General features: G+C 40.0%; 1 protein-coding gene across 2 annotated transcripts in view; it reads left to right on the top strand.

The window, feature by feature from the left end:
- The first annotated feature begins 3,304 nt into the window (after positions 1-3,304).
- ZBTB38 (zinc finger and BTB domain containing 38) overlaps positions 3,305-26,995 on the top strand; it is a 91,825-nt gene continuing 68,134 nt past the window's right edge. For both annotated transcript variants that reach the window (XM_074191186.1, XM_074191189.1), the window contains exon 1: positions 3,305-3,477. The gene's annotated coding sequence lies outside the window, so the exon portion shown is untranslated. The remainder of the gene's footprint in view (positions 3,478-26,995) is intronic.

The raw sequence follows: 26,995 nt of genomic DNA, 5'->3' as shown, positions 1-26,995 counted from the left end.
ATGCAGATGGTACAGAGTAAAACACAAAGATTTCATTGGTTGACATAACTATAACTTTGACCCTCCAGACAGGCCAGCAGAGAGCATCTGCATTGTTGGCCAACTGCCGATCGCCATTTCCCCACATTGGGCAATCGATGTTGAATGGAGGGACAGAAATAAGCTGGGGGACTTTCCATATCATCAGGACATCTCAGCTCCACTGGGCTCCACCACTTACTCATCAGGGAAAAAAGGGTGGAGGTTCTGTAATTAGTTTCCTGTGGTTAAATAAGTGAATTTATAATCTGCCATTTATAATTCTGGGGAGTAACATCAGAAAAAAATCTGTCTAAATTTATCTAATTATCCCTCCAAATGTAAAATAAGTATAATATTTGAACAAAAATATCTACTACCCCTATGGAATCACTATGCTGATTTTTATAAGCTTTCTTTCTTTCTTTCTTACTTTCTTTCTTTCTTTCTTGCAAGTCAATGGAGTTAAATGACTTGCCCAAGGTCACACAGCTAGCTAGTTATTAAGTGTCTGAGGCTGGATTTGAACTCAGGTCCTCCTGACTTCAGGGCTGTCGCTCTACCCACTACAACATACCTAGCCCTGTGGAATCACACTAAACTAAACAATACTTAATAAGATACCAAAATCTGAAAATAATATTGAATAAAATAGGGGTTAAATTAATCATTTGACATAGTAAATCTACCCCCTAGAGGAGTGATCAGCACATAATAGACATTTAAGAGTCAGTTGGAGAGGCAGCTAGGTATCACCCTGGAGTCAGGAAGACCTGTGTTCAAATATAATCTCCAGACACATGATACTAGCTGCGTGATCTTGAGCAAGTCATCTAATCCTTTTGCCTTGCAAAAACCAAAAAATAAAAATAAAAAAAGAAGGGTCATTTGTCAGTAAAGCATTTATTAAGGGTCTACTATATAGCAAGCTCTGTGTTACAAAGAAAGACAAAGTAGTCTAATGGAGAGACAACAAGAAAGCAATCTGGTACTATCGACAGGATAAATTGGAAATAATGGAAGGAAAGCATTGAGTGAAGAACTTCTCAAAGAAGATGGGATTTTAATTGGACTTGAAGGAATCCAGGAGTTGAAGATGAGGGGAGAATGCTCTAGGGATGGAAACTGGGAATTGGGGGCTGGGGGGGAGGGGTCGGGCAGCCAGAAAAATGATCCTGAATTTGGATATGGAGTGTCTAGTGTAAGGGCTGACCAGGAGGCTAGTATCAATGGAGCAAAGTATGGATCTGGGAGTAAGATTTAAGACTAGTAATGTAGGAAGGGGCCAGTTTATGAAAAGCTTTGAATGCCAAAATGATATTCTCTGTTTGATCTTGGAGGTGATGGGAGTCATTTGATTTATTGAGTTGGGTGAATTTATGGATTTGTTGAATGGGGGAAATAGGGGGTGGGGGTGACATGGTCAAATATATCCTAGAGGAGGATCAATCTGACAGCTGAATGGAGGATGGGATGGAGCAGTAAGAGGTTCCTAGCAGGGAGGCCAATGGTAATAGTCCAGGCTAGGAGGTAGAGGGTGGGGGGCCAGTTAGTGTTTATTGATTGATTTGATTAGAAAAATAAATTCACTCTTTAGGAGACTCCAGTAAAAAACCATTCTCTGACCTAGAAAGAGTAGTGAGAATACTTTAAAAACCTTGCAGGGCAAGTGATCCAGGAGTATCCAACATGGGTTGGACTGGTTTGATGAGGGTGAGGGGACCAAGAGGGCAATAATATACCTGACACTTTTACAGACTTCTTAACAGTCTCATGGGGTAAACCAACATTCACCAAAACAGGATTAAAAAATGGCAGAATGGGGCGGCTAGGTAGTGCAGTGGACAGAGAACCGGTCCTGGAGTCAGGGAGGACCTGAGTTCAAATTTGACCTCAGACACTTAATAATGGCCTAGCTGTGGTGGCCTTGGGCAGGCCACTTAACCCTAGTGCCATGCAAAAACCTAAAATAATAGCAATAACAATAATAAAAAATTAAATAATAGGAACAATAATGATAAATAATAAAATGATAATGATAAATAGTAAAATAATACTGATAGATAATAAAATAATAGTGAAAAAGAATAAAATAATGATAAATAATGATAGATAATAATTATAAATAATAAAATAATACTGATAGATAAAATAAGTGATAAAGAATAAAATAATGATAAATAATAAAATAATCATGATAGTTAATAAAATAATAATTATAAATAATAAAATAACACTGATAGATAATAAAATAATAGTGATAAAGAATAAAATAATGATAGATAATAAATAATCATGATAAATAATAAAATAATAATTATAAGTAATAAAATAATGATAGATAATAAAATGATAGTGATAAATAAAAAAATAATAATTATAGATAAAATAATCATGATAAATAATAAAAATAATAATAATAACAATGATAAGGTCCTGGGGGTTATAATACTCTGTCCCTCATTTTCTTTATTTCTTTCTCTTTTGTTTTTCCGCAAGGTCATGGGGTGAAGTGACTTGTCCAAGATGGCCCGGCTAAGTGAGTATGAAGTTCGCGGTCACACTTGAACTCGGGCCCTCGTGTCTCCGGCGCCGGCCGCGCCACCTAGCGGCCCCCAGGGCTCCTTCGAGTGGCCCGGCCCGGCCCCGAGCATTCTAGAATGTACTGCCGGCAGCGGGCCGCCGGGATTTAGAACTGGAACTGATTGTGGGGGTCCCCGAGCCCGCCCCCCCGTTTATAAATGTGTTTAGCGCGGAGACGAACGGGGAAACTGAGGCCCGGGCGGGTCCCCGGAGCACGAGGGCGTGGCGGCGGGCCGCGCGTGGGGGGGCCGCTGCTGAGTCAGAGCTCGGAGCTCCGGCCGCTGACGTCACCCGCGCTCGCTCCGGCCGGAGCCAGGAAATCGGCCGGGGGGGGAGGGGCGGGAGGGGGAGGGGAGGGAGCAGCTGCCGCGAGGCTGAAGCAAGGTGGACGCCTCTCGGGCCGCCCGCCCCGCCCCCGCCCCGCCCCCTCCGCCCCCCCCCGCTGCCACGCCCCGCCCCCGCCGCCCCCGCTGCCACTCCTCCCCGCCCCCGCTGTGTGGCGGGCCCGGCCGCGGCGCCCCGCCCCCTCCTCCCCGCCACGCCCCCGCCCCCGCCGCCACGCCCACTCCTCCCCGCCCCCGCTGTGTGGCGGGCCCGCCGCGGAGCCCCGCCCCCGCCCCGCCCCCGCCGCCCCCGCCGCCACGCCCCCTCCTCCCCGCCCCGCCCCCGCCCGAGGCCGGCGGCCGCGGCGCCCCGACTTCCCCGAACATGAGCCATGACGGAAGGCGGCGCGGTGACCTCAGCGGCCAGCCATCCGCAGCGGGCCGGGGCCGCCGCTGAAGCAGCCCGGAGGCGGACAGGCGCAGAGGGCGAGGTCAAGCAGGCGGCGCCCCCGGGCCTCGCGCGGGGCCGGGGCCGCCCAGGAGTCTGCGCAGAGTAAGTCTGGCGGGGGACCCCCGCACCCCGCCGCCGCGCCCAGGGGGGCCCCGCCGCCGCGCCCAGGGCGGCCCCGCCGCCTCCTCCCGCGGCCCGGCCCGGGGCCACCTGGAGCGGCAGGTAAGGGCGGCCGGCGGCGGCGCGGCCCCCTGCGCCCCGCACCTCGCGCCCGGCGCCCCGCAGCCGGCCCGGCTGCCGACACGCACACGCCCGGCCCTCCGCGGAGGAGCCTCGAGGGGCGGCCCCGGGCCCGGCCCCGGCCCCGGCCCCGGCCCCGGCCCCGAGGCCCCCGCCTGGCGCTAGAGTGTTACCATATGTTGAAGTCTAGATCGGCCCGCCTCGCCCAGGCCGGGCCGGGAGACCCCCGCTGGGCCCGGACGGGGGACCCCTAGCCAGGCGAGGGCAAACATGCCGAGGAAAGAAGGAAAAACACGAGGAATCGCCCCAAAGCCCTGCTCAGCCTTCCTCTTCCGATGCCCGTAGAGCGCCATCCTAGCCTTGGCAGAGTGCGAGAAAAACCTCGACCCAGTGCGGGCTCGCCCCGTTGGCTTTATTCCGATTGATTCCTTCTAAAAGTTCCAAGTTCCTGTGGAAAGGGCATGCGAATGGAACCCCAACACATTTTCCTTTTCTTCTTTCTTTGGCCAAACTGAATCCCATTTTAAGGGCATTGCACAATTTACAGGGAACTAGTGGCAACCTTGACCACCTTCTTTTCATGGTGCCCAGCTTGCCCTCCTATCAACTTTTTTTTTTTCAAAGGTGGGTGAGAGGAAGTGAGCCATCTGGTAGCTTCCTATGTTAACTAATTCTTGCTAACGAGGTGCTGCTAAACTCAGTTGTTTTTTATTTTCTCTGAAGGAAGAGAGGTGTTGTCAGCATCTTGCACAGCTCCACAACTGGGCGCAAAGGTTGCCTAGCCTAGTTATGGCGCCAGGTGAATCTTTTTTTTTTCATAAAACACATCCCAAATGGTACCTGATTTATAAATAGGAGGTTTCAGAGAGAGGAGGAGGTACAATGCTTCAAATGAGTAAGTCGCGGACCTTTGGGCCGTCCCAAGTTAGACAAATGTCACTTAGATCTCAAAGCCTTGACTTCATTTAATTCTGGGAACTTTTATCTTCTTGCGTGTGGTAAGGTTTCACCCTAGAAGCCCTCAGCAGCCCAAACAGGAACAGCTGTATTAAAGGACATATGCAAGAAATCACAGAGGATTCCAAGAGAAGGAAAAAAAATGCAGAATTTTCAGGGACTAGAAAGACTATAATCCCTAGAAAACGTCTAGATGTAATGGTGGCCCAGGACACAGGGAACAGGGTTAAAGGCTAATCTCTCAGACTAGTTCTGCATTCTGGATTATCGAAATTTCCTTTCAGAGGTCCCTCTAATATCTGGGAGTTTGTTGTCGTTATTGTTATTTCTGTTTTTGTCGAGAACCCTTCTGGCAGACTGGTTCCGCAATCTTCTAGGGAATCCTTTCCAGAATTGTTTTTAAATAAATATAATAAACCATATTATATTACAAAGGAGGTCAATTATATTAAAATAGAGTTGTTAAAATATAAAAAAAATGTTCATAAACCCCTGGTTATGGACACTTGCTTTGATCCCACCCTTGATCCTACTGAAAAAGAACCATCATGGCCTAGGAATCAGTAATCCCAGATCTTTTTTTTTTTGTCTTTGCAAGGCAATGCAGTTAAGTGGCTTGCCCAAGGCCACACAGCTGTGTAATTAATTATTAAGTGTCTGAGGCTGGATTTTAACTCAGGTCCTCCTGACTCCAGGGCTGCTATTCTATCCACCGTACCACACAGCTGCTCAATCCCAGGTCTTTCAATATCTAATTGTGTCATCTTGGGCAAGTCATTTTGCTTGTGAGTCTCAACTTCTGCCTGAATAACATGAGATAAGATAATTTCTAATTTCCTCCAAGTTCTAAGTTTCTGTGAAAGGAAATGAGAATGGAACCTCAACAAATGGGAATAATAGGAAAAGTCTAGGACTTGGGTAAATTAACTTTTAAATCAGCTGCTCTATCACTCGATCGGTTCCCAGAGAAGCAAATGGGGTTACTGACTTAGTGCCATTATATAGCAAGTGGTAAGCTGCCACAGAATAATAACACATTAGAAGACGTGAACTTCTCTCTGCCATCGATGTGTTATCATATGACCTCATATGAAAAGAGGCAAAGAGAAGCCTCTTTTGTATAGTAAAAAAAAAAATCAGCCTGGGAGGAGAAGACTCTCAGGTTTCTGGCCAAAACAGAAACTTTTTGCTATTTACCTTCACTCTGGACCCAGCAGGACTTAATGACTAAGTAGACTTAGCCACTGTTCCTCGTTGACCAATCAAGGAGAGCCAGATTGATTTGGGGCCTGTACCCTTATTAAACCCAACTCACTTGGTATCTCATGGCATCACCTCCCTGATGTCTTCTTCAATATCGAAGGACAAACCACAACATCTGACCTTGTAAAAATCACTTAACATGACAGAGCCTCAGATTCCCCATTTTCAAAATGAAGGGAATAATACTTGCACTACCCACTTCACAGGATTATACAAATTATTAAAAAAAGATAATATTGAGTTATCAGTCATGGTGTTGCCCCAGGAAAAGCTGAACAAGGCCCCATCTCTTCCCCATACCGTCTCCTTGACAAAGTGTGAATTCACCTTGCCTGGGGCCTTGATTGCTCCATTAACATGGCAGTGTATTCTGGCATGGACCCAGATTCCCAGCTTTGGAGTTCTTGCTGCAGCTAAGATCAATGAGCTGATACTGTATTGATGATGCAGTTCATTGCTCCAGAGTTGATGAGGGTGCTTTCCCTTTGTGGTGGCCTCCCATGGCCCATCCAGAGTATTACCAAAAAGTTACTGGGGAATGAGAAAAACTGTTTAGGAGTTCTGTTCTAAGTCCTTGGTGCTTTTGGTCTGTCCTCTCTTGGATGTGAGTCTCACTGCTTTCACAGAAATTGAAACCAAGTCAAAGGGTAAGGGTCCTAGGGGAAATCCTGGGTCAAAATACAACTCAAAGAGATTGTTGAGAAAGGCACTCAAGATTAAGCTCAGGTTTATATGAGTCCAGAGCTGCTATCGTATAGTTCCTGAATTAAGAGTTCTATTCTCCCTCCCCCATCCTCTCTCTTTTCCCCCCTTTCTTCCCCCTCTCTCCCTCTCTCTTTCCTTTTTCTTTCTTTCCCCCCTTTTCTATATGTATAAATAAAAAATATACATACATGTGGGATATAAAAATATAGATCCTCATAAAATATAAATATCCATATAACTCCATATAAATATAGGCTATTATATCTGCTCTCATGTAAGCAGTAGTCTCCAGTTTTTTTCAATCACTACCCCATAAATAAAAAAATTTCTAAGCTGTCTCTTTATATATTCATGTATTTATAAATTCTGTGTACATAATACTTTATTAATATGTTGTTTCATAAATATACACAAACCATTTTAAAATATAAGATAAAGATAAGAGCTTGTCAATTCTATTAGTGTCATTTTTACTTTGCAACAATACTGATGGTAATATATGTTGTACATATTAAAAATATACATAAACCTTTTAAAATGTGAGATTATGAGGAAATGATCTTTTTTTTAAAATGTTAACAGTACATAAATCTTTTGCTCCTACTAAAATATGAGTCACAAATTTTTAGTGTGAGAGTAATGTACTTGTATATCCTTCATGATTTTTGAAAATCTTGGTTTAACATTTTGTGATAAAGAGATTCAAAGGTATGGTTCTAAGCCATTTTTTTGATAGCAGATTTTGATGGTTATCAAATCTGAAAATGTCAAAGATTTATAGACTTAAATGGAAAAATATTAAGTTGTGATATTTCCATTCACTAATCATGAAAAAGTTTTTTTATTAAAGTCCAGCTAGTAAATTTTTCATGCCATTCTTTCTCATGTCAATCAGTTCTTACAAATTAATTTGAGGACTTTAAAAAAATTTTTTAACAAATGTGATAGAATCTCACTGAAATTCTTCATTTGAAAAACACTTTTGGCAGATTGGAAAATTATTTCCAATTTTTAAAATGTACAGACATGAGAGTTTCAAGGGAAGTATATGTTGTTTTTAGCCCCAAAGTGTTAGTTTTCTAATGTTTTGTGAATTGTGATGATTTCTTATTCGTTGCTCAGTCATTTTTCAATTATGTCTGACGCTTTGTGACCCCATTTGGGTTTTTCTTTTGCAAAGGTACTGGAGTGGTTTGCCATTTCCTTCTGCAGTTCATTTTACAGATGAGGAAACTGAGGCAAACAGGGTGAACTGACTTGTCAGGGTCACACAGCTATTTTAGAGTCTGAAGTCAGAATGACTCCAGGCTTGGCATCCCATCCACTGTGACACGTAATAAGTCATGGCACTAAGTTCATAGTAAAGCAAATGGTTGTAAATCTAAATTACAAATAACTCCAATAATTTCTAGATTTTTTTTTGCAAAGCAAATGGGGTTAAGTGCTTGCCCAAGGCCACACAGCCAGGTAATTATTAAGTGTCTGAGGCCGGATTTGAACCCAGATCCTCCTGACTCCAGGTCTGGTGCTCTTTCCACTGTGCCACCTAGCCACCCCAACTCCAATAATTTCTAATAGGGAGTAGTAAATTTCTTGTTAGCTCTATTAGCGTGTCAAAGTTCTTACCTCGAAATGATACTGATGAAGAGCCCTTACTTAGAGTAGAAGTCATTTTTCTTTGCATTTACTCATGTTCAAGATATTCTTAGTTTTGTGGCAGTTAGGTGGCACAGTGGATAGAGAGAGCACTGGTCCAGGAATTAGGAGGACCTGAGTTCAAATCCAACCTCAGACCCTTAATAATTGCATAGCTGTGTGACCTTGGGCAAGTCACTTAACCCCATTGCTTCCCCCCCCCAAAAAAAACAACCCCAAAATATTCTTAGGATTTTTTTCAGGCTACAGCTTTTTTTGCAGGAATCTTTCTAATCCATTTATCCATTTTTTGAGGGTTGGTTTACTTAAAACTAGATAATGTATTCTGTAAACCTATTTTATTGTGCATTCTTAAACTGAAAAAATACTCTGAAAGCTAGTGACCAGAGGAATGGTCCTTTTGTTAGGCCCTCCAGGATACAGACTATCCACTCCTCACCTACCATGTGCAACATGTGACCATCTGACATAAAGGCCCAGGGAAGCTGCCAGTGTCAATCCTTACATTAAATATTAGTACAGTCTAATTTTTAAAGATAAAGACAAATACAAATAGACTAAAGAGTTCTGAACCGTGCTTGCACGTGTTTGTCTGTGTGTGTGTGTGTGTGTGTGTGTGTGTGTGTGTGAGAGAGAGAGAGAGAGAGAGAGAGAGATCTTTTCATCAGTCTGAAGACACTTGCTTCCAATGATGTTTTTAAATAAATGAAGAAAATACAACATTCAGATTGACCTTAGTGGAAATATTGATGTAATTCTTGCCCCCCCCATCAAAGTTCACAGACCCCCAAAATTATGTTTTTGGTGCCAGGTTAAGACTCTGAGATGTTCTAATATTTTCTTTGACCTTCCCCAGGGACCACACATCTCCACTTTGGAGACTCCTATGTTAGTGGGATCCTCTTTTTCGGTTACCAATTCACCTCATCACCCTCCCAAGACAAACAGGTTATTATATAGGATCAACCGACTATGCATCTAGAAGGCAGGTATTTGGAACTGAGGTCTAGTGGGCAAAAGTCAGGAGAAAATCAAACAAAAAGACTTCTTTTATACAAGGTTTTAGCAGTAGCTAGGCAGCACAGTGGATGGAGAGCTAGGACTAGAGTTGGAAAGACCTGAGGCCAAATTCATCCTCAGAAGTGTTCTATCTGTGTGACCCTGGGCAAGTCACTTAACTTGCCTGCCTTAGTTACTTTATCTTTAAAATAGGAATAATACTGGCACCTGCCTTCTAGGGTTGCAGTGAGGATCATATGAGATATTATTTGTAAAGTGTTTTGCAAACCCTACAACAGTATATTAATGCTTATATTTCTTGTCAGTAGTAATAATAATAATAATAACAATAATAATGGAAGAGACCTTGCATATAAGAATGAGTGGCTAGGAAAGAGTGTTTTGTCTGGAAAATTACTGGAATGGTGAGTGGAGTTGTAGGACGGTCAGTTGACACACCCTTTCCAGAAGCGATGGCAGAGTTGATTTGATTTCTATTCCCAGAGTAAGTATGAATAAGAAACTATAGAGTGAGGTAGAGGGCCTTCATGGTGCCCTATGGTGGTTCTTTCAGATTTATAAACCACTTGGGCAGGAGATGTGTGAAAGGGGAGCCAGAAATGCTAGTCTTCTGATCTTCCCAATGAAGATTCTATTAAAAACGAACTTTTCTGGGAGTGGTTGGTTTCCTATTCTGCCAGATCTATTCCATTTGCACACAGCTCTATTCATTCTCTCATCCTGGTTTAGAGCTGGTCTGCAAATAGTTTCAAAGATCAATACACACACACACACACACACTCTCTCTCTCTCTCTCTCTCTCTCATTCAAAATTTGCATTGCCCCCCTCCAGATTTACCAACACATCTCCCATTGGATCCTTACCTACGTCATTAGCTCAAGAATACTTCTTAAGGGCAGGAAGTGTGTCAACAATTTATTTTTATATCTTCTCACAGTGCACTCTGCACACCGTGGTGGTGCTCAGTAAATGTTGACTTGTTGACTGCCTTTCTTAATCTCTGGATTCAAGAGTACAAACCCCCTCTTAGGAGAGGTATATTCAGAATTTTTCTGCCAGAAAAGAAAGATTATCTCTACTTTCCCCATATAGAACAGAGATGGAAAATAATCTATTTATTCCAAGCACATTCTTCACAGTGCATTCTAAATAATCATTTGGTTTGCCGTGATTTCTGTGAATTCTATATGTATCAGCCAGTGTTTTTAGTCATGTATGGTAGGGCTTGCTTTCTCTGAGGTCAGATATGATTTGGAACTAGGATGATCCATATGGGTTTTCCAGGTCATTCACCATGATTGATGCCCATGTTTCTGGAATCAATGAAAAGCTTATTGATGAGTCTAAAAATAAAACCTAGGCATTTGCTAATGGTTATCTCATCAGAAATTTGTACCCTTTTCCTACAGTCCAATGGCAGGGGTTTTATTTCTGTTTTGTGCTTGTTGTTTGGGGTTTTGTTTTTTTGTAGTTGTTTTTGGCAGTAGTAAGGAGCTTGTATCTGCCAGTATCACACTGTACAACCTTGGGCAGATCCGTTAGATTTCCTATTTTCAGAGAGGAGGCACTGAAGACAGATTGGAAACAAGTGAGATCTTTTGACTCAACAAACCAAAGGGTTTCCAGGTTTTAATAATAAAAGAAAGGAGATTGAAAATCTCAAAATAGGACCTCTAGCTAGTTATGTAACACCATTCGGTTTAGCAGGGCCTTTCCCTGTGTGTATGGTCAAGATTATAGACCAGGTTGTTTAGCCATAAGAAGAAAGGAAACAGAAAAACCCACTCCTTCTGGTTGCCTGTGTTTAGCTCTGGCTGAACAAGTACAAACCACAGAATATTCTTGAATTTGCCCCCAATATTTACAGTGAAGCTTATGTTGATCTATGAATTTTTCTTCCTTTCTGATTTCAGGTCTAGTGATAAGTCTGCTTAGGGTAAGGAAGCTCTTCCTAGTTGGTTTTCAGGAGCAATATTAAGGGAAACCCTTTTTTAAAATTTTCAAGTGAAATAAGCTAGGGAAAGATTGACTTGTTCTTTTTGGAAGCATTAAATAAAAACTATTTATAATCTAATTGAAGTGCACTAGTATAATGCAAGGAGGAAGATGATGATAGTGTTTTAAACTTTTAGAGATTTGTTTAAATACTTATTTTTTATAAAATATTTGATTGAGTAAAACTCATAATATCTTTAATAAAAATTAATAAAAAAATTTGATAGAGTTCATTTTCTACCACTGGTATCTTTTTTATCATAAGTAAGGTGGAATGATGGCTTCCAGTTTCTTAGGTGGAAAAACTGAGACATGTAGGCTAAGTTATTTATCTACACACAAACACAGACATACACAGATGTGTGTGTATATGTAGACATGTATATGTTATGTCTGTATTCCCAGAAGCAGGTAGAAATATCTGCTGATTAACGTGTGTGTGTATGTGTGTGTGTGTGTGTGTATATATGTATATATATATATATATATATATATATATATATATACATATATATGTATGTATATATATATACATACACACACACACACACACACACATATATATACATATATATATATATATATATATATATATATATATATATATATATATATATAGTACATACCCACATCTTTGGGGTTTTCTTGGCAAAGAGACCAGATTGTTTGCCATTTCCTTCTCCAGTTTATTTTATAGAGGAAACTGAGGCAGACCAGCTTAAATGACTGAGCCAGGGTTACATAGCTTGTCAATGGCTAGGCTGGACTTGAACTCAGGTCTTCCTGACTCTAGGGCAGGTGCTCTATCCATTAAGCAACTACACACACACACATACACACTATACACACGCATATATATACACACCACACACATATATTTATATATATTTATAAACATATTATATATACATTTATAAACATATATAAACACAGATACCACATTACTATATTCACACATACATATTCATGCTAGCAGCATGTATATGCCCTCTCTATATATAATCATATAGACACATTAACACAAGCAGTGTATATGCACACATACACACAATGCACACACATTTGTACACACTGTGTTCACACATGTATTTATACACAGTGTCTATATGCAGCTTATCTATATGCAGCATATGTGTACACAGACAGCTACATACATGCTTGTGTGTACCCATGTGCCCATGCACACACACATGCACAACAGGAGGCTATACATGTAACAAATATGTGTATGGTATGTACATGAATGCAGTTTAATAGTATAAATATACAGATACACTTTGTGCATATGTACATGGGTGCATTTTAATGCTATAAATATATAGATATACTTCACGCATACATGTATCTGTGTTGCATGTACGTGCCATGCCTGCATGTATGTGTGAATACATGTGTATACAAAGTGTGTGAGTGCGGATCACTGATATGCATGTAGACGTACACACACTGTGTAGTATATATGTGCATGTATTCACACTGTTTATATCTGTGAATGTAAGTATATAGTGTGTATAGAAATGTATTTATATATTGAATACATACTCATATACACATAAAAAGTTTATATTCATGTATGCATTTTACACATACTACACAATATACACATGCATAAACACACTATACCCATGCTTTCACAAATATATATCCATACAAGCACAATCTATGCACACACTTTAGAGATACACATACACTCATGCGCAGAGCATGTCTATATCTACATTTATCTACACATATACGCTTGTACGCATATATACATGCAGTATATGTGAATACATACACACTACACACAACATATAGCTATATACACCTTTATCCACACTATGTACATACCTCACATGTACACAGACATACACTACACAGAAATATATATATTCACACACACGCACACATACACTATCTTTATCAATACATTTATACACACACTCTTTACTTACACTCACACATACAGATATGAACAGTGTGAATACATGCACATGTGTGCTACACACATGTGTACATCTACATGCATATCAGTGATCCGCACTCACATGCACTTTGTACACACATGTATACACACACGCAGGCATGGCACATACATACAACACAGACACATGTATGCACAATGTTTATCTGTAGGTTCATACTATTAAAATGCATTCATGTACATATGTACATGGTATGTGTGTACATATATAGGTATGGAGATGCTTATATTCACACACTGTATATACATTTACGCATACACATAGATCTATAAACCATGGCTATCCACACATCCATTTATATAGACACACCATAAATACTTACACATATATACATGCATATATATATGATTGATATATAGCAAGTTATATATGTGTGGGGATGCACATGCATACACACTATGCAATTCATTTGCATATACACACAAACACACTTGGTTGTGTGCATGTATACACACTGCATACACACATGGACACACATGCAGCATGTCTATCTACATTCACACACATGCTTTATACATACAGACATATATGCCTGTGAACATGTGTGTTATGTATACACACCTCCTCCATCCACACGTACACACAGTGTATCTGCACGTGCATTTATGTACCCACATATACATGTCTTCACAGGCATAGGTACGTATCAATTACACACATGTACAAAACACGCACATATAGACATATGCACATGCCTGCCACATACGTGTGCATACTCTGTGTCTACAGATTTGTATGCCTACACTATGAATGTATTCACACATGCATACACATTGTATGTCCAGGCTACTGGACTACACCACACATTACACACCCAGGCACATACCAGTCTGTATTAGCATAGGTAGCCATAGCTCTTCAAAGAGCTACTTTACTGGCTTAATAAAATTAGCCCCAGATAATCTCCAAGGTCCCTCCCAACTCTAGTATATTTATTTTCAGAAGACTACTGTCTTTAATTGAAGCAACACTTCATGACTTTACAATCTGCTAGCTGCTTGTTGATGAATGAAGGCTTGGCTTGCAGTCAGTCGTTAAACATTTATTAAGCTCCTAGTATGTTCTTAGCTTGAACTAAATGCTAGGGAGACAAAGGTGAAAAGTTCCCATTCTTACAGAACCCACATTCTAATGAGATGGGCTGGGATGAAGGGCAATTAACAGACAAGCTCTGAGCAGGAAAACTTGGACATGATCACCAGAGGCAAGGCCCATGGTGGGAAAGGAACTGCTGCCCTGTCCATCATCAGGACACACTCTCCCTCTCCCATCACCACCTCTCATCCAGCCCTGCCCAGGCTCCTCAGGTGTCCTGCCTGGCAAGTAAGACTCACCTGACCCAGGTTTTTCCCAGTGCTTGTCATTGTATCCCAGATTAACTGTGCGTATCATGCCCTCCTCCCTCACCAAATTCCACCTTTAGCTCTGGGAACAATAATCAAATCAATGACAGGCCACGACCAGTCTATTGACCCATGACCTGAGTCTCCATCCCTGTGGTTCCCTTGAATAAAGCAACTACACAGGCCATCCCTCCCTTATGTGTGTCTTTCCCAATTAGAATATAAACTCCTGGAGGAGTTTATATACAAGAACTGCCTTGTTTATATTTGAATTTCTACCACTTATCACAATGATTGGCATGTAGTGAGTACTTAGTATATATTTTTTTTCATCCATCCATTTATTCTTAAAATATTATGTAGTTGTTAAGTTGTGTCCAACTCTTGGTGATCCCATAAACCATGAGCTGGAGAAGGAAATGACAACTACTCCACTATCTTTGCCAAGAAGACTCCATGCATGGGATATCATTTCCTTCTCCAGCTCATTTAACAGATAAGGAAACTGAGGCAAACAATGTTAAGTGACCTGTCTAGGATGCCACAGATAGTAAGTGGCCGAGACTAGATTAAGGGATGCTTGAAAAAAGCAACCTGAAATTACCATTTCATATCTGAAGTTAAAATTCATGCAATACAAATAATGAAAAAAGGCTAGACTTTTTTAGTACAAAGATGAAACATCAGAGCTCAAAAAATGGTCTTTGTAAATTCTCTGATGGCAGCCAATCGAGGAAATGATCTGGGAAGTAACTTAAAACCAATGGCTCAGTAGCCCTACATCAAGCAAAGTAGATAACTAGGATAGTTAATAAGAGAAACAGAACACTCTTAAAAGGAGATAAAAATGGCCAAGAGTGGTCCCCATAGCAGCATCACCCAAGAGGCTTAGTGCCTCATTCAGGACCCTCATTAAGGAAAGATTGCATTGGAGATTTTCTAAGTTAAAGGGTCTGTCCTATTTTAGTGATTCTCTTTATAGTTTGACTCTTAGACATTATTTTAGAGGATTACAGGATAGTAGATTTTGTTCCTTTATCACTGGTAGACACTCACTTAAAATATAATGTACCATTTTATTTTCAGATGGGTTATAATTTCTAATTCAACAAACAGGTATTAAATGCCTACTGGTCCTATACTTGGGCATTCAAACACAAAATGATCTTTGTTCTCAAAGAGCATATTTTACTTGGATTAGTGGTAAAAATCATGCTTGTAGATGAGCAAATGCAAGGTAATTTGAGCAGTAGATCAAGGAAAGCTGAACCATGATTATGATGGTATTAACTGGGGTTTTGGCTCAGGGTGCTGAAATTTAGAGGGTTGCTAATGGCCCTTGAGGTCTTTTATCATGTAGAAACAACTGAATTAAGTGTATAACTGTCAAGGACTTTAGAATTTGTTTAAAATAGAGAGCTGATGCTTCCCCTTCCTAAATACTGTACCCCCAGTGAACTTCCAGCTTCCCCTTCTCCATGACCAGGCAGCTTCACTATAGTTTAGAGTTTCCCCATCCTCCACAGACTGAATTTGTCTCATAAAGTTGATTTTAGGAAAGATTTACTGTCTGCCCTGTCTAGGTTGGTTGATCTTTTACTTTTTATGCTATTAAAAGATCTGACAGGAATGTTCATGGAAGAGTCTGAACCTGAGTTGTTCCTTCAAAGATATTCTAAGAGATAAAATTGAGGAGGGAGTGAATTCCTGGCATGTGGGGTCATTGATTTAACTGCAGAGTTGGGATAAGGAATGTTGAGTTTCAAGAACATACAATTGTCCAATTTGGCAACAACATAGAAAAGCACAATATGGAAAGGTATATTGCAGTCATATTGTGGAGGGTCATAGGTTATAGACTGAAGAGTTTATATTTTATCCTAGAGAAAACAGTAGACCCATTGAAGCTTATTGAGTAGGGGAATCACAGGGTCAAACTTGTATCTTAGAGACTTTATTTTTGTATCTTGAAGGAAGATGAATTAAAAAAGGGAGAGACTAAAATAGGAGAACCACTTGGGAAAGACTATTGTAATAATAGTCCAAGTGGAGAGTGATGAGGTCTCAAATTAGAGCGGTAGCTATGTGAGCAGAAACAAGCAGTGGAGGCAGAACCTACCTTACTTGGTAACTAGATGGATATGGGTGATAAGAAGGAGGGAAAAGTCAAAGAAGTCTCTTCCTCTTTCATGATTTAGGCAACGAGGGGGCACAATGGAGCATTGAACCTCAAATTGGATAGACTCAAGTGAAACCTTGGTCTCAGACCCTTATTAGTTGTGTAACTATGGGAGAATCACTTAATTTCTGTTTGCTTCAGTTTACTCAACTGTAAAATATAATAATATATTTTATATATAATATATGTGTATGTGTATATATATACATATATACGTATATATGTATATATACGTATATATGTATATATATATACATATATATATATATGTGTATATATATATATATAATAGTAGCACCGACCTCCCAAGGTTGTTGTGGCAATCAAATAAGATATTTGTAAAGTGTTTAGCATACATACATACATACATATGTGTGTGTGTGTTTGTGTTATTACTGTTATTATTGTTATTTAGCTATGCCTTCTTGTGACCCAGGATTCTTGAAGGCTGTGGTAAAAGAATACATGGACCTCAAGTCCTGGAAGGCCATGCTGAAGCTGGAAAGCCTTAGTAATAGTTTATATACTTTTGCCCACTGATTAAAAAAGGCTTATTGTCAGGCTGGTTAGAGTCTGATGCATTTTTTTTTTTTAGCTATAGCAACTTCCTAAGACCATGTGCTTAATTAGAGGTTCTTCTTAAATTGGGGTCTGTCAATTATAAAAAAAATTATAACCTTATTTCAATATAATTTGTTTTCTTTATAATCCTAAATATTTTACTAGGTGTTTAAGGACATTATCTGAGTTTGAGAAGGTTTCATCAGACTGCCAGTAGGGTCCACAACAGACAAAGATTCAAAGCCCCTGGACTAGATCCTAGAAGGATTTTGACCTGTGTTGTTTGAGGGAGCACCCACACCCACCAGATCACTTATTCTTGATGTTGAAGCCAAGTCTCTTAATCACCATGATCATGTAGGAGTTGATAAGAATGACTTTAGGATCGATTGCTATATATCAGAGCAAAGGATACATCCTATTTTGTGAGATGAACGAGCAGAAATATATCATATGAACATGAATCTCTGAGTGTTTTAAAAAGACATTATTCCCCAACCCTACTTCATGAGTGTCTAGACAGCAATAAACAGAGAAAGAAGGAGGGAATCAGCATTTATATAGTGCCTCTTCTGCCGACTTGCATTGTCCTATTTATTCAAATATAATTTCATTTGATCCTCTTGATCCTTTGATTGATCTCCCTTTTACAGATGAAGAAACTGAGACAAAAAGAAGGTAAATGGCTTGACTAAGGTCACACACAGCTATTAAGTTTCTGAGCTTAGATTTGAACTCAAATCTTCCTGATTCAGGACCAGAGCTCTATCTACTGCATTATCTACCAGCTTTCAAACTGAAATGCAAAGCTGCATATAGTAGCCTGGAAGAGTCTAAAATATGGATTCCTTCAGTGATATTCCCCTCAAAGTTTCCTAGTCTTAATTCTCCAGAAGTATCAAGTGCCTGACTCCCAAGGTCAGCATTGCTAATATTGGTTCCATTTCCATCACCCTGACTGCCTCCACTCAGCCTTTAGCGAGGTCATGGGTTTTACAGATTCACTAGGGCCAACCATCCATTGTAGTGTGGGCTTTATGCAAATTCCCCCATTTCTCCTAAAGAACAGTCTTAGAAAGCAGCCAACTGGAATTTTTTCAAGAATCATAAAATGAGACTTGATGACCTTTGGGGTTTTGTTTTTAATCCCAGTGTCTTCTCCATTTCTGTCAGAGCAGTGAAGATCCCCAACCTGACTTCACAGATGACGTTTTTAGGGAAGCTGGGTCACTGGGGAAGTAATATATGTCTAATATTTTGAGTAATGTGGAATCTAGACCCAGTATCACTTCAAAGCGTCCATAAAGGGAATGACTAAATTTATTGTTAACACTGATGTTCTGGCTCTGGGTATTATAGTAATTCCCCTCTGATTTTTTTTCTGTGCCTTTTTTACCTATCCAAAATTCACAAATTGACATTTTCTAAATAAGCGAAGAATATAATGTAATTTTTGGAAAAAAATTTTTGGAACATATTTCCTCACCTGGTTCCAAGCCTGTCTAATTTATACAAGTCTGGAATTTATTGAATTTTGTAAAAGAGGTTAGGTTTGAATGACCTCTGCTGCAGGAGTTGCTTCTGAGTGTCCCACAGTGCTTTGTGTGCTTTGTCTAATGAAAAAGTCTTTGAAATTGCTCTATGAGAACATTGACCCTGGACAGTGTGTCCTGCCCAGAGTGGAGCCATTCCAGAACTGATGATAGGAAGTAGTAAAAAATGACAAATATATTGTGGATACAGGCTGTCATTGGAAGAAATAGAGAATGGGAGGGATCCTCAGCAGCCATGTCGTCCAACCCATACCTAGGCAAGAATCTCTTCTACAAAGGTACCCAACAAATAGTCATCCAGGCTGTGCTTAAAGAACTTCAATGAGGGGGGAACCCATGCCCTTCTGAGACAATTCTTTGGGCTTCCAGTTAGATTTAATTAGGTGGTTTCCCCTCTTATCAAAGAGGCCTAAATTAACCTCTTTGTGGTTGCCTGTCCATAGCAATTAGTTTTACCTTATGGAATTAAGCAGCAAAAAGCTAGATGGTTCAGCTGGGTGGTACAGTGAATAGAGCATCTATCCTGGAGTCAGGAAGACCTGAGTTCAAACCCAGCCTCAGAAGCTTACTGTGTGAACTTAGGTAAGTCACTTAACCCTGATTGCTTCAAAAAAAAAGTAGGAAAAAATCTAATCCTCTTCTTTCATAGTAGCCCTTCAAATAATTGAAGACTACTGTCTTCTCTTGTCAAGTTAAACATCTATCTTGATCCTGATATGCTGATCACCTTCCTCTGGGTGTTCTCCAGCATGTCACCATCCTTCCTACCCAGAATGTTTGAAAACTACTCTACAGCTGTGGTTTGAGCAGATGCCACAGTACAGCTGTGGTCTGACCAGAACATCTGATACTATGCCTCTCTTGATGTTGTCTTTGGAATTGCCATGTCACATTATGGATTCATTTTTAGCTTGTGGTCCATTAACCCCCATCCCCATTTCTTTTTTTAGACCCATTCTATTCAAGTTTCATTTGTCTTGTACTTCTAATGTTGAGTTAAAAAATGAAACCCACATTACTCTAATTCATTATAAACTTCAACCTAACTTTGTAGCCTACCAAGATTTTTTTGTTTTGAAACTTGGTTCTACCATCAAAAATATTACCTTGTCTCTTTCCACCTTTGTATGATCTTTTGGGCCATGTTTCAAACTGTTCCTGCTTGGTAAGACCTTCCAGATCTTGTACCTTAAAAACTCATGTTGACCTCCACTCATGTTTGTGTCTGTCACAGTAGGCACCTAATAAGTATTGATGATTTAGTTGGAGAAGACTTCACTCTTAAACTTTCAAGTTAGTTTGGTTAAATTAACATCTTTGAGGGCGGAAGCATTTTTTTTTTTACATTAAACATCTATTGAACAGGTTTCCCCTTAGGGTTGGCCTCAGAAAGATAGGTTTGAAGTTAAACTTTAACTTAGGTTTCCTTAGTTTCACATGTAACATTGAATAAGTGTATTAACATTGTAAGACCAGGTGAAGCCCATTGCAAAGACCACCCAAACCCTTCTCTCCCCCCCCCCCCCCCCCCCCCCGCATTGACTTGGTACATAGATTTCCACTTAGTAACATACTTCCCTATTTATCAGAATAATTCAAGATTTTATGACCTTTTATCTTTATTAATGTTAATACATGGTCTATCTGTGTCCCTTTTGTTCCCTCTGTAATCTATCCTTTCCAAAGTGCTAAACTAATATTCTTAATGCAGGATTTCATTGGTGTCACTCCCCTCTGTTCAAAGGGTCCCAGTCACCTAAAAGGAAATGCAAATCTTCTAAGTCTGGTATTCCATCTCCTCTAAAATTTGGTCTCAGTCTTTCAAACTACTTACTTTCAATTAATGAATCAATAACATTTATTATATGTTAGACACTATGTTTTGATTTAAACATGTGAAATAAAAATGAAACAGCCCCTGCCTTTGAGGACTCTACATTCTATTCAGGAGAAATGACTTGTATAAGGAAATTCAAAAAATATACAAGGCAATAATGACTGCAGTCTAGGGGTGAGAGCTGGACATCAGGAAATATTTCACAGAGGAGACAGATTTTAAGCTTTGAGGACAGACAGCAATTCAAAGAAGTGGAAACTAGGAGAGATAGGCATGGGTGATAGCCCATAAAGGTAAGGATGGAATTGGGAAATGGAAGGTCAGTAGCAACCAGATCATTCTGTTACATTGCAGACTGGTGCTATTGCCACATTGTGTGAAGAGTCAAGTTCTATATGTTGGAAGCAGACTGTGAAAGGGCTTTAAATAAGTACAGAAATCAGAATTTCATTCTAGAGTAATAGGGAGCCACTGGGGTCCTCTGAGCTGGAGAGCAACTCTGGACAGCCCTCTGTTTTAATAACATCAGATTCCCATCTAACCATACCACTTGCTAAAGCACATGTTTTCCTCTTTAGCTCTGCTCATTGGTCTACACCATCCTTGTTACCTGACAGAATTCCCTCCACATTTCTCCATCTGCTGAGATCTCCCTCTTTTTTTTTTTTTTAGTTTTCAAAAATTTTATGTAAAGTTTTGAGTTTCACATGTTTTCCTTTCTTTCCCTTGGCAGAAAGCAATCTAATATAAGTTATACATGTATAACTATGTAAAAGATATATCCATATTAATCATGTTGTGAAAGATGAATCAAATCAATAAGGGGGGAAAAAACACAAATCCCCCGTTTCAAGGTCAGGTTCAAAAAAATGCCTCTTCCTTTCTGAAGTCTTTCCTGATTTCTCAGTTCTACAAACAGAAGTAAATCTTCTCTCCTTTAATATCTGTGTTTATTCTTCCTGATTTTTCCTATTCCCAATCCAGTTCTCCACCAGATTTTAAAGTGTTTTTCTTAGATTGTGTTAAATGTATGTGTATATGAGTGTGTGTAACTAGCAGGCCACCACCCCATAATAGTAAAAGGATAATAGAAATAGATAAAGCATTCATTAAAGTTTCAGTATATTTCAGGAACTCTACAGATAGAAATACAAGAAAAATGAGACATTGCCTACCCTCCAGAAGCTTCCATTCTATGAGGCTAGGCAACACATAAAGGAAGCTGTGAGTCTGGGGAGAATGTCCTCCAAGGAGCAACTAGCTGAAAGTGTGGTCTGTGATGGACATGAACAGAGTGCTTGTTATGTCCTAAATTCTGGAAATCAGAAGGAAAAACTAGCCCCTGCCCTCAAGGAGCTCCCCTTTTAATAGGAGAGACATATAAATAGGTGCTTACCAGGGCTGTAGATCTCCTAGGAAGGCTACCCCCCCCCCCCCCCAATTATACACCTCTGGTACTTGGCTGGAAAGAGAAGGCCCCTCCCTAGGCGGGAATTAGGAGGCCGAGCCTGGGTGTGGTGGGCTGGGTGAGAGGGAGTCAAGGGCCCCTGGGTGGGGCTGGGAGAAGAGGGCCCCACATGGACCTTACCTCCCCCATCCTCATCTCTTCAGCTTTGACTGATGTTCCTCACCCAGCTGATCCATGGAAGCCCTACTGGTCCAATAGAAGGCTTCACAAATGTGAAGGAATTAGGCAAGGTTGCTGAGGCCTGCCCCCTGCACAGGTATGGCTGCCAGGGGCTGGGACCCTGACCTAGATGCAGGTTAGGATAGTTGGGTGGAGTTGTAATCAAGAGAACTAGATGTGGCCATCAAAGGGAAGGGCAGAAGCTGGGGCACTATACCCCCGGGTCTGGATCCTGAACTCTGGCAAAGTTGCCTGCCAAGGTTATAGAATCCCAGAATTTCCGAGTTGGGAGGAACCCCAGTAGCCATCTATCCAACTGATACCTACAAAAGAGTCCCCATTGTGGTGTGCCAACAGTTGGTCAAGTAACCTCCATGTGAAGCTGCCCAGTTCCTACCACTTTGGAATGCCTCTGTTGTCCAGAATTTAAATTTGTCTCTAACTTCCATCCCTGATTCTACTTTCTGAGACCAAGTAAAAGAAATTTCATCTCTTCCAAATGAGACCTTTCATATATTTCAAGACAACTAATGCCCCATCACCTTTTCTAGTTCTTAGTTCCTTCTAATGATCTTCATTTCTAGATGCTTGGCCTTTCTTGTTGCTTTCCTTTTGGATGAGGTCTAGCTTATCCATGACCTTTCTAGTGTTTGAGCAGGAGATGGCACAGTCTGTGCCTTAGGAAATCTCTTTGGGAGAAGCTCTGTGGGATGGATCGGAAGGGGCCCAATATGGAGACAGGAAAACCAATTTGAGGCTTTTGTATGATGGAAGGTTAGTGGATGTGTGAGGGAAGAGAAGATGATGTTCAGAAAAGATATTGTAAAGTAGGTGTGAGATGAATAAGAGGAGTGATCTGAAATGGTACCAGCACATAAACCTGGGTGACAAGATAGTGGTACCCTATCCAAAATAGGGAAGTTGGAAAGAGGAAAGGGACGTGGAGGAGAGGGAAGAAGATAATGAATTCTGTTTTGGACATCATGAGTTTGAGCTATCTCTGGGACATTCAGATTGAGATTATTAAGAGAAAATTGGTGATAAGTAACTATATTTATATAGTTCAGGAGAGAAACTCAGGTTGAATATATCAATTTGGAAATTATCTGCTTGAAGCTAATTGAATTCATTGGAGTTGATATCATCAAGTGAAATAGTACAAAGGAAAAAGATAAGAGGACCCAGGACAGAGCTTTTGGCTGATTGTGTTAGTAAAATATAAATTCAGTATAATTGAGAATAAAATAGCTCTTGTGTAGGAGATTAAAAGTGGGTGGAAATCATAGGACATCTTAGAAAAATTCAACAATGTGTTAGTTGACATTGCTGAAGAACCAGGGAAGGACTTTGAGAAGGGGAACTTGGATAGGTAAGAAACTATAAGGAGACACCAATATCACAAAGACCTAGAGTGGAAGGATATCCCAGAGGAGGTGATCAACAGTGTCAAAAATTGCCCAAGGGTCAAGAGTAAGGAGCAGACAAAAAGCTGTTAGATTGACATTAATGACTTCTGGAGATTTTAAAGCATGTTATTGAAGAATTTGAAACCAAATGAACACCTTTTGTGACCATTCTGAGTCTTCTATTGAACTGTGTTTAAGGTGGTGATGTAGCTACCGTATGTTCTCAGAACACTATATACTCTTGGTGATAGCCCTTCAGGAACTGGTTTCAGCCATGAGGTCCCTGTCCACTTCTCTTCCTCCACATTTGGGTAGAGTCTTCCTTTGAGATCAAGCACAGCCAATGATATTAAATATTTAACCCCATATGACCTGGAGTTGAAGATGTGTGTCCCAAGTGTGAGAATTTGAACATGCAAGGCTTCCTGCAGGTGTTTATGTGGCCTTTTCAGTTTTGCACCTTTTGGTTTCAAAAATCTTACTAAGTATGAGGGTAATGGGAAATGAAGCCTGTGATTTTTTTTAAAAAAGCTATTCATGCTAACACGATGAGCTGTTTCTTTGCAAATCAGATGGGAGAGGTGGGGGTGAGGTGCGTATTGTTATAGCTCACTAAATTTAGTCAGTTCACCTTAGTAGACTAACTACCACATTGCTGAATTTTTCAAAGATGTCCTATGATTTCCACCTACTTTTAATCTCCTACTCAAGAACTATTTTATTCACAATTGTACTGAATTTATCTTTTACTTAGACAAGCAACAGAGAATATATATAGGGCACTCCTTTATTACTTTGTGATAACCCAAGGGAATAATTATCAAATGGGTGACCTGTAATAATAAAATATAATTCAGGTTGAAATATTAGAAACATAGATGGAAATCTAGAAGTGATATTAGAGATCATCTAGTTCATCCTTGCTTATTTTATAGCTAAGGAAACTGAGGCCCAGTGAGGTTAAGTGTCTTGTCCATTGTTTTAAATATTGAGTTAGTTGCCTTGGGAATCAATACCTATGAGTATTGAGTCAAAAGTAAAATGAACACCACTTCAAAATTGCAAAGTCTTTACCCTTTTTCATTAAACCTCACAATAACTTGATAAGGTTGATATTATATTATCCTATAATTACATTTATAGGATGTTATTTATCCTTATTTTACAAATTAGGGAGCTGACACTCAGAAAATTTAAGTGACTTGACCACAATTACATAGTAATGAGCATCAGAGTGGTATTCAAACCAAGACCTTGTCTTCAAGGCCAGCACTCTAGTCAACATGCCTCGTACCCTAATATATCCTATGTAGTGTTGATGAATTAATAAATATTAATTAATTACCTACTGTGGGTGAGGCACTGTGCTTGGTCTTGTGGGAGATATGAAGAAGTACCCCCCAACTAGATAGGTCCTGTGCTAATATGATATCCTGTGATAATATAAAGAAGCATCCCCAATGGGAACCTCAGGATCACAGGGAACTGGGACCTTGTTTTAGACAAAACCTAATCCCATTAAAAGTAAAAATAATAATAAAGAGTTTAAGCAACTCTTCACAATGATGGAAGGAATGGAATAAAGCAGGATTGAATATCAAATGAATGGTGCTACAGTTTGAGACCACTTCTTAGTAATGATTTTCTCCATCTTCTCCTTTACTTTTCCCTTCATTTTTTCCCCTCCCTTTCCTCCCTTCCCTCCACATCAGCATATCTCCTGACCTTCATTAGCTCTAGCAAAGGGTTTTCATCCCTTGAATTCTATTATACATCTTTCTACCCTTCATTTCTTGTTAGTATATTTTATTTTTCCTTCTGTAGTCTTCTCTAGTTCTCAGATCATCAGCCATTGATAGGAAGAACATAGCCACCTTTCCCACCAAGTGAAGGGAGGGAAGATAAAATATTTATCTTATTCTATCAGGTGCATTATCAGACTTTTGTACCTAAACTTCCTTGTTCACTAATTTAAATTGTGACAATACTTATAAGTTTTTGAAACAGGATTTAAAAGGAGAGCGGAATCACTTCACACTGATCAGACTTTGGGTAAATCTGTGGATCTTAGATTTCCTGTGAAATTGACAGGTTAGTATAACCTGCAAAATAAGGGGACACATGATGCCTAATGTCAATTTGGATTTCAAAATTCCAAAAGTGAGATTTTAACTCAGTTTTAAACTATGGGTAGAATTCGATTAGGCAGAAAGGTGGGAAAAGGTCTTCTAGGAGAGGAAAGCTATGTGAACAAAAAGTAATGAGTGGGAAAATGTGATGCAGGAAGATTGAGTAAAACAATCTGGGATAGAGGTTCCCATAGGGGAGTGAAAACATAGTTTTGTGACACTCCCATAGCGAAAGACTGAATGGTCTCTTCTCTCTTAAGTTTTCAAGATTTCAGAATCTCCACTTATCTTTTTGACTTCTCATTCTTCTTTGCTGGATCTTTATCCAGGTCATGCCTAGATGTCCTATAAGGACTCTATCTGGGTTCTTCTCTTTTTCCTCTATACTAATCCATTATGTGATATCATATCAACTCCCATGGATTTAATGATCATTTCTATGTTGATGATTCTCAAATTTCTTTCTCCAGTCTTCACATATCTGTTGACTAGTATCATATCTCCAACTGACTCTTGTCCATTTATAACTGAATGTCCTCTTGCTTTCTCAATATTTTGAAAACTGAACTCATTATTTTTCTCCTCAAACCTTTTCCTCTTCCTAACTTCTCTGTCTGTTTAGAATACCACCATCTTATGTTCCCTGTCACCCAGGATCGAAATCATAGGCGTCATCTTCTACTCCTTGCTTTTTTTCACACTTCCCCCACCCATATCAAGCTATTATCACATCCTGTCCATTTTATTTGCATAATGTCTTATATACACCTCTCTCTGATACTGATGATGCTCTAATGCAGACCATTATTACCTCAAACCTGGGCTATTGTATTAGCCAGCATATGGGTCTGCCTGCCTCAAATCTTCCCTACTCAAATCCATCCTCTATTCTGCTGTCAAAATTATCTTCCAGAAGTACAATTCTGACCATGATATCCTTCTATCCCCACCAAACACATTCCCTAGGGTGGCTCCCTATCACTTCCAGAATTAAATATAAAATTCTCTGTTTGGCATTAGGATCCTTTCATAAGAAAGATACAACTGACCTAGCCATGTGGCCTTGGGCAAGCCACTTACACCCATTGCCTTGAAATATCTTAAAAAAAAAAAAGATACAACTGGGATGGCTAGGTGGCGCAGTGGATAGAGCACTGGCCCAGGAGTCAGGAGTACCTGAGTTC

The sequence above is a fragment of the Macrotis lagotis genome, chromosome 6 (assembly GCF_037893015.1).
Source record: "Macrotis lagotis isolate mMagLag1 chromosome 6, bilby.v1.9.chrom.fasta, whole genome shotgun sequence".
Taxonomy (NCBI): domain Eukaryota; kingdom Metazoa; phylum Chordata; class Mammalia; order Peramelemorphia; family Peramelidae; genus Macrotis; species Macrotis lagotis.
Note: the sequence above shows the minus strand (reverse complement) of the source record. Positions and strands in the feature narration are given on the sequence as shown.